Consider the following 8,821-nt stretch of genomic DNA (forward strand, 5'->3'; position numbering starts at 1 on the left):
GCTCACAAGTATTTGAATGCAGCTCTTGTGCTCTCTGAGGTCAAGCTCTGTTCTTGGGCTGTTACTGATTGATCTTTGAACTTGGCTTCAGAGGGCAACGAACTCTGGGTCAGTTATTACAACAAAAAAACACACACCACAGTGCATAAATAACACAGACCTGCCAGACATATCAGACTTTTTTGTTCTAACTTACAGATGCAAAAACAAATGATTTTTCTTAATCAAGCGTGACCCCCCCCCCCCCCCCCATTTCAACAGCATCACTTTAATTTGTGCTTCAGAATTGTGTAGGAGAAATACTAAGAAGGTGATTGTTCACAAAACAGCATGATTTTCCCTCTTCGTTACACACACACACACGCACGCACACACACACACAGGCCACTTAGTGAAGCAGCAGAGCCGAGGGATTATTACAGTGGTAGGACAAGTCAGTAGGCCTGCGGTTCACCTCAACCCTGACCACTGAAGTTATTCTGGACCTCCGGGAAAATAAGAAGGGTTGCAGCTCACAGGTCAACTTCAGTTACCAGGCTAAAAATATTAATTACTCACAAGGCCAGCACAAGATTAGACTGTAATTGGTGGGTTTGCCTGTTCACATGAATCAGCAAGCGCCTCTGACCACCATATCAGTGACTGATTATAAGGATTGGGTTCTTTCACTCCAAGTGCACGGCAAATGACCTCCTGCTAATACAACAAATGTGTTATTTGTTTTGCACACATGTCAAAGCCATTATGCACTTAGTAGGGAATGTGAATTTTATGGTCATATAATGGAGATCATGCAGGGGAAGAGAGGAGGGGGTTAGGAGCATTCCATCACATAGTGTTTGCATACCGTGACCTAGACTCAGTCCAGATAGTGTGTTTGTAGAAAGCCCAGTGTTACAGCTTCCCTGTTGTAATAGTTAAAGTGAGATAATCATTTTCTTGTCTGAGCTGCAATTAGGACACTGGTTAAAGATTTTTTTTAAATTACATTTTAAACATGTTATAATAACCTTGGAACAGCTGTTATTATTATCAGTCTCACACCATGGAAAATGAATAGGGACATTCACTTACCACCTTTCTCTGTTTGTGTTTCATAATGTTTGTAGTCAAGGTAGGGATTTAATAAAAATGGGAAAACCTCATGCCAAAATTTTTTACCAACTATAATGAATTATGTGGTGTTTTCCCGAGTTGCATAATGGTAACTGCTTCCCAGAAGAAGGCCATGCTTGAAACTTTGCCACAAAACTTTCCAGCACAAACAAAGACATAGACTGACACCCTTGCCAGCAGAGACACACATACCGCCCATCTTTTGCCATGGAGTTTCCCAGTTTAGACAGACTTCACCCTGAGCCATGGGAGGGGACGGGCTCATACAAAAACTGGCTCAAGGAAGAAAATCTGTTAGTCTAAAGCGTAATGAGTTAGAAGAGCAGACATGGACTTGAGGGGCAGACAGTTGATTTGCTGACACTTTTTTCCACAAGCATCCAGAAGAGCTGTTACTTTAAAGACTACTATTTTGTTACATTTGCCTTGAATCTGGACACATTACACGTTTTGACAGAAAAGCCGGTGTAGTGTTTCGTTCTGTCAAATCCACAGGAGATATCACTGCTATTTGTGTTGAACTGTGGCCATGTCGGTTGACAGACTGAGCAGCGTGTCAAAGGAGGTGAAGCCAGAGAGCGTGTCGCTGTATCCTCTGGGCACAGCAGCTACCCCTGAGCAGGAGCTGCTGTGTATCTTGGGACGGAGACTTAGGTCGCTCTCTAGGCCAGCGTCTGCTCCATTCTGGCTACAGGGTGGTGTACGGCAGCCGCAGACCTCAAAGCTGTGGCCCCTTGCCTCATGGAGCTCAGGTACAATACCCTGTATGATGTTGTCTTCTCAAACACTGGAATTCATTGCTGATTTCAGAATGTGTGTTGCATGATGGTCCTGACCAAAACAAATAACTGTGTAGATAGAAGTGCATAGATAGTACTGGGGGGGGGAAAGAAACAGTTGTTATCAGGCTTGGAAAGTTGACTGGGCTAAACAAGGTCACTGATAATGTGTGTTCATGTGTGTCTGCACATGTGGCTAGGTTTTGTTTCATCTGTCACGCAATATGTACTTGACTAGTGAACTATCGCTGAACTCACCGAGTCTGTTATGAGTAAATGTGTAGCCACATGTAATGGCCATGCATGACAATAGTGTTTGTGTGTTTTGCAGGCAATGAGCCATGAAGCAGCAGCCCAGTCAGCTAGTCTGGTCTTTCTTTGTATTCACAGAGAACACTACGACTTCCTGGAAAAACTTGCACCTCAACTCCAGGGAAAGGTACCTTGTTGAAAAGTCAAAATCCAAAGTAACATAGCAGTTGGTTAATTTCTAACTTTTCATCCACTCTGCTGATTTCATTGATTGGAAGGTGCTGGTGGATGTCAGCAACAACCTCAAGAAGATCTATACCCAGAGGCCAATGCTGAGTGTCTGCAGAGGTAAGAGGAAATCAGGCAATATGTAATTACCTAAAACATTGGGAGATTTCATGGATCATGTGGTTCGAATCACCAACAACTGTTTGATGTTGTTGTCCAGGCTGATCCCTGGAGCTCATGTTGTGAAGGCTTTCAACACCTTGTCTGCGTGGGCCCTGCAGAATGGACCCTCAGATGCCAATAGACAGGTAATAAATGTGTTAAATGTGCAAAAATGTTAGTATTTTTAAGTGCATTTGATACTTAAAATTTAAAAAGTACTGGATTTTCTTCTTCTGCTATTGAGGAATGTACCTTTTTTTCTAGTGGTGACATGTCTCATTTTAGAATTAAACTATTCAGCACTGCTTGTTAAATTATTTGCCTGCTGCAGAACTACAAGCATTTTACAATGTGTTCGCACAGTGGGGCATTGACAACAAGTTAAAAATAATAGTCTCTTTCAGAAAGGAAACATTTCAGCCCAAACTTAACTCATTTTGAAGTTTTGATCAAACAAATCCAAGTAAAAGAAGCCAAATATGAGGCGTCAGCCTCGTGTCTTTGCTGCGAATGCCATCTCAGATGTATCCTTGAATCAATTAACTCCACAGTGTCTCTTAGATCTAAGCTCTCTATCACATGCTTTGTACTGCAAAGCTGCAGCATATGTGGGTTTTTCTGTTTTATTTTGATCTGGTTTGCAATCCCAGTGGATGATAAAAAACACACATGAGTGTGTGTTGTGGGGTGTGTGTTTATGTATGTGTTAGTGTATTTTGAGCACAATCAGCAACATCACTAGGAGTTCACTGAGCACAGTTTCATCTGCTTTCTTCAATTAAATTAAGTATTTCATACGCACAACGACACAGCATCTCCAGGTACTTTTATATTTCATCCCCTGGAGTCAACCACCCTTTCATCATTGTGTGTACAAATGCATACACATAAATGCATAAATATAAAATAATAAAGACTCCTTCACATAGGGCATTTTAAATACTTTGAAAACTATTGGTGTTGTTGTGTTTTCGTGCCAGGTGTACCTGTGTGGAAACGGTGCTGAGGCAAAGCAGGCAGTAGCAGAGGTGGCCACCAAACTTGGCTTCGCTGCTTTGGACAAAGGTTCTCTGTCAGCAGCCAAAGAGCTAGAGGACTTCCCACTGCAGCTATTCCCAGAATGGAGGCTGCCGCTATGCGTGGCCGTCGGCCTCACTGCCTTCATCTTTGTCTATGCGGTCATTAGAGATGTTGTCTATGCGTATGTTGAACAGGGGAAAGACAATTCATTTAGAATCATGGTGTCCCTGGCCAACAAGGTAAAGACTTCTAAAATTTTGCATTTTTTTCTCTCTCTATTAAGTAACTAACTTGGATCTGGGGGCATGTTTTCCTCACAGTAACCACATCTGTGTTCACTGCCAACCTTCTTGCAGGTGTTTCCCATTGTGTCTCTCATCATGTTGTCTCTGTGTTACGTGCCTGGTGTCATAGCTGGCTTCATTCAGCTCTACAGAGCACCAAGTACAGGTCCGACATTAAAACAGGATAGATTGATGTTTACTGTTTGCATAGACAATTTCCAAAATATTTCAAATATTGTATCCTGCAAGTCAAAGTATGTTTGTTTCAGGCGTTTTCCTGAAGTTATCGCTGGATGCTGTGCAGGAAACAGCTGGGGCTGGTAGCACTTGGCTTTGCTTTTCTACATATGGTCTACACTCTCATCATCCCCATTAGGTATGTAACAGGTGCCCCATGCTCCTTAAAAAATGTATTCTAGTAATTTTAACTGCAGTCAATTCAGCCAGGTTATTAGGTACATCTAGCTTACACTAATGTAATGTAATAACAGCCCTGCAATAAATAAATCCTTCATGAAAACACGAATACATAGAAATATACTTTATGTACATTTTGGACACTGCAGTTTGTGCTAAGATCTAATATATAGTCAACCATCATTGATATAAATTGAGTTACAGGGCTGTTGCATTTTATCATGATCGGTTCCTAAACCTGGCAACTGCGTGTGTACAGTAACAGTGCACAAATAGTGATTATATAACATTATCATAGATAGACCCCATAGAGATTAAAAGCGTATGTAACCAGACAATTCAGGGAATTTGCCTTCAGTTCATATAAAATGTCAAAATAAATTTACATGGACTTCTGTTATAGAAAGTGCATTATTATAAAAAAGAAAGACTGGAACTGGAAGTCACACATAAAAGAGTTGTCAAACTCTTTGCAGAGTGTAGCTAGGTGGTTGCTAAGGTGTTGTCATGGCTGAAAGGATTTTGATTGGCCGCTGCTAAAAATAAGCATGAATGTTCATTATACTAGCACTTTCAGTCACATTTCACAGTCCTCCTCAGTGGAGGGCTGCTGTTGTCAACAAGGAAACTCAGTTGTCCCGTGACCTGAAGAGTGGAACATCATGTGATAAATGGAAGTTCAGAGTTGTTGCTTCTGCTGCTGCACCATCATACCCCCATCTACAACCTCAGATCCACAGATACCAACCTCCTTCCCCTCTCACCCAGCCCCAAGCGCCGAACCTGGGGGGACAGGTCTTTTTCTGTTGTTATCCCCTCCCTCTGGAACTCCCTCCCCCAACACCTCAGACTTCTATATCAATTGCTAAAAACAAAACCACACTAAACCCCTCTGTTCAAAGCTGTATCCTGTTTCTTTGCTGTTTTGCTGCACCTTTCATATGTATCTCTAGTTGTGTTACTAATGTTTTTTCACTGATCTTGCTATTGTTTTTCTTTTGTTTTACCTTGTAACGTGCCTTTAGGTACCTTTTAAAACGGTACATAAAATAAATGTATTATATTATTATTATATTATTATTATTATTTTATTATTATTACCTTGGATATGTAAAAGAATAAGGCCTGATGTGTTTTTCTCTAAACAGTTTTATAATTGTCTTCCTAGATATTATGTGAGATTCTGGGGTTCTGCAAATACCATCTCACAGGTAAGGCAAACATGCAGCTGGAAAACAAATAATAAATAATAAGCATTAAAAGTACTGCCTTCGTATACAACTATACATGGAAATGGCTTTGCATTATGCTGAACTGTTTCAGTACAACAACATCTCTCTGTCCTGTGTACTGTCACTTCAAGATCAAGGAGAACCGAACGTCAGTGTTTGACACCACGACGGCCTGGCGTTCAGACTCTTACTACTCTATGGGGATTCTGGGATTTGGCCTGTTCTCCTGTTGGGAATAACCTCTCTCCCCTCTGTCAGCAACGCTCTCAGCTGGAGGGAGTTCAGCTTCGTGCAGGTACAGATGTGCACCCCGTCAAAATGTATCTGAATCCCTGCATCCTGTTTACATAGTGAAACACTGGCAGTCACAACTGGAGGAATGTGGAGTTCCAGTGGTGCTGGCTCTGTGATCTCCCGAGAAATCTATCCAACAGCTTAAGCACACGTTAGTGTTTTTGCCTGTTTTTACAGGAAATGTTAAAATAGCAGATTGAAACCTTTCCTGGAATCCTAAAACGAGAAAAGTTTGTTTGTATTCTGATCATATCTTCAGAAACTTAATCTACCCACAAATTAAGAAAGTACATGTGTGTAATCTTCAATTAGCTTTGTACTTAAATGCCATACCTTTAAAAAATAAATACATTTTAAAAGACAGAAAAGGCACTCCTTTTGTAGCCAACAGATTTGGCCCTGTAGCACACAACAAAAAACTGAATGGCAGGCAAACACATTGTCGGTCATTTTAGAGCTGTTTTTTATGAAATAAGTTGATTAGTAACTTCTGATAAAATGAATAGAAACAAGCATTGGGAAATATATTATAAATTTGGGACAGCTGATTATTTCACCTCTACACTGTGGCCTTGAATAGCTGCAAATGACAACCAGATTGATGATTTAGTTAACACAGAGATACATGCTCACAATATTAAATAGTCTCAGTTGGTATCCACTCACAAGGTGCCACTGTAAGAATTTTAAAGAAGTATGTTACTGCATCTGTTCATGCTCTGGGCTGCAGAGGTTCAGTTAGTGTGGACATTTACAGAGAACCTACTAGGCCTTTAAAGTGTTTGCATACTGTCAGAAAAACTATTTACAGCAATATTCACATCATGCCTATTAGCCAAGCTTTAAGCTATGACTGATAAGAACGATTCTGTGCTTTAGCCCAGATGGAAAACAGTTACATAGATGTTTCCAACTTTCCGTGGAAGTAATCTGTTGAAAGTGTGTTTGTGGTATTTTCATCCTTCCCTTAATAAATCTTTTGCTGTGATTGTTTTTACTCTGCAGCCACAAGAATTTATCTTTTTTCCCCCACTTTGACCAATCGAAAATAAAATCGGTCTCACTAAAGGGAACAAACTCATTCATAAATGTAACTGGGTCATGTCAAGCTCATTTTCTCATTCCACACCCTTCTCCCCTTTACTCCAGCCCAAATTAGAGCAGTGTTTTAAATGTTAAGTTATTCATTACATGTAATTTGGAGGGCATACATTATCCTTTGCCATAGTCTTTAGGTTCAGTTCATGTCTACGGAATGGATCGACATGCCTGTAAATTTGCAAGTGTGTTGGTGTATGCACGCCCCCTATCTACAGTAGTTTAATTATCACTAGGTGCATACAGTACTGTATGTGTGTGTGTAAGTAGATGATTGTGTTCCCATGTATAGGTTAAAGCTTGTCTCTGTAAAGGTCAGTCTATCATTTACTGAGCATATTACACAGTAATAGTTCTGTGTTCATTAGTGCAAGTGTACCTACGTGAATCAACACATTTCTTACTGTTTTTTTTTTTCTCTTCCAGTCCAAGCTGGGATACCTGACTGTGTTCTTCTGTACCCTTCACACCTACCTGTACGGCTGGGACAAGTTCCTTCGTTCTACAAATGGCACATGCCTCCGGCCTACATGCTCTCTCTGGTGTTGCCTTCTGTGTTGATAGTGCTCAAGCTGCTGCTCCTCCTGCCCTGTGTGGACCGCAGCCTCACCCGCATTCGACAGGGCTGGGAGAGGACTGATACGCAGGAAGGCAGTGAGAAACCACTGCTAACATAAACACTACTACAGACACAAAAAATGTAATGCACAGAAAAAAGCCCACACAAAGACATCGCAGTGACTTGCCTTCTAAGAGCTCTATTATCAATTAACCCCAGCTCATTGTTTTGCAGAACAGTGAGTGATTATTGTTCTACACTTTATTGTCAACAAAGTCAACAAAGGCAATTGATTGAAACTCCTTTCAGTCTCTCTTTGTGTAATCATCTTTGAATTCTTCCATTTTGTAAACATAGTATGTGATACAATGGCACCGTGTAGGCTTATATCAGTCATTCAAATACCTTAGAGCAGTATACTCAAACTAGGGTCTGGGGACTCCCGGGGGTCTATGGCACTCTGCCAGGGGGTCTGTGAAAGGTTTCAGATTAAATCACTATGTTTTTTTTTTTTACATAACTAAGAATGTAGAAGTGTAAAAAAAATAAATAGCCATTGTCAAATTATTCCAAGGGACAGACACCGATGGAATTGTAATCGTCTTGTAAGGGTCCTTGGTTCTAAAAAGATTAAGAACCTCTGTCTTGGAGAGTCATAGACACACGCATTAAAGCAGCCGTACAGCTTTTAACACTAGAGTTGAATCATTTCACAAACCATGCACATCCAGTTGTTAGAGAGTCTAACTCTGACTCTGACTCGGCAGGCAACTCTGTTGTATTTCCCTTAAAATCAACAGAAACAGTTTGACTTTAATTTTTATCCGTGGTTTGTAGACGGCTTTTGTTTAATCAATTCAGTTTGTATCCATTTCTGTAAATTATGGTGTTTGGATCTTTTGTTCTTCCTATTATTGTTGCTAAATGTCAAGTGTAACCACTGTTCAATAAATGTCATTGTGACTAAACAGTGATGCCTTTTCTGTCTTTCTCCCTACCATATTTACGATCTTTCATCTTGTCTGAAAGCTCAGTCAAACTGAGAGAAGTTTTCCCTACTGAGTTGAGTGTGCTCTTTTTAGTCGTTGCGGTCTGATCCCTCTCCAGGGTTCATCACTCCGGCTGATCTGACAACCCAGTCTCACGGCAGTTCATGAAATATTCACGTAATTAAATCTATTTATTCGTGTACATAAACACGTTTATCTTGTTACTTTCGTGATGGTCATCCCGTTTTTTAACTAATGTAAAGCATCTTTTGTGATCTCAGCACAATTATTTCTGCCAGTTGGGCTGCAGCAGAGAAGCTGTATACAGCTCTGCTATTATTGCTATTTATTATTAGTATGATAAAGTACTTATTGGACTTTAACTTATCAT

General features: G+C 40.5%; 1 pseudogene; it reads left to right on the forward strand.

Annotated features, from left to right (window-relative positions):
* The first annotated feature begins 1,637 nt into the window (after positions 1-1,637).
* LOC116685150 (metalloreductase STEAP4-like) lies at positions 1,638-7,955 on the forward strand (annotated as a pseudogene).
* Positions 7,956-8,821: the final 866 nt, after the last annotated feature.

The sequence above is a fragment of the Etheostoma spectabile genome, unplaced genomic scaffold (genome assembly GCF_008692095.1).
Source record: "Etheostoma spectabile isolate EspeVRDwgs_2016 unplaced genomic scaffold, UIUC_Espe_1.0 scaffold00569600, whole genome shotgun sequence".
Taxonomy (NCBI): domain Eukaryota; kingdom Metazoa; phylum Chordata; class Actinopteri; order Perciformes; family Percidae; genus Etheostoma; species Etheostoma spectabile.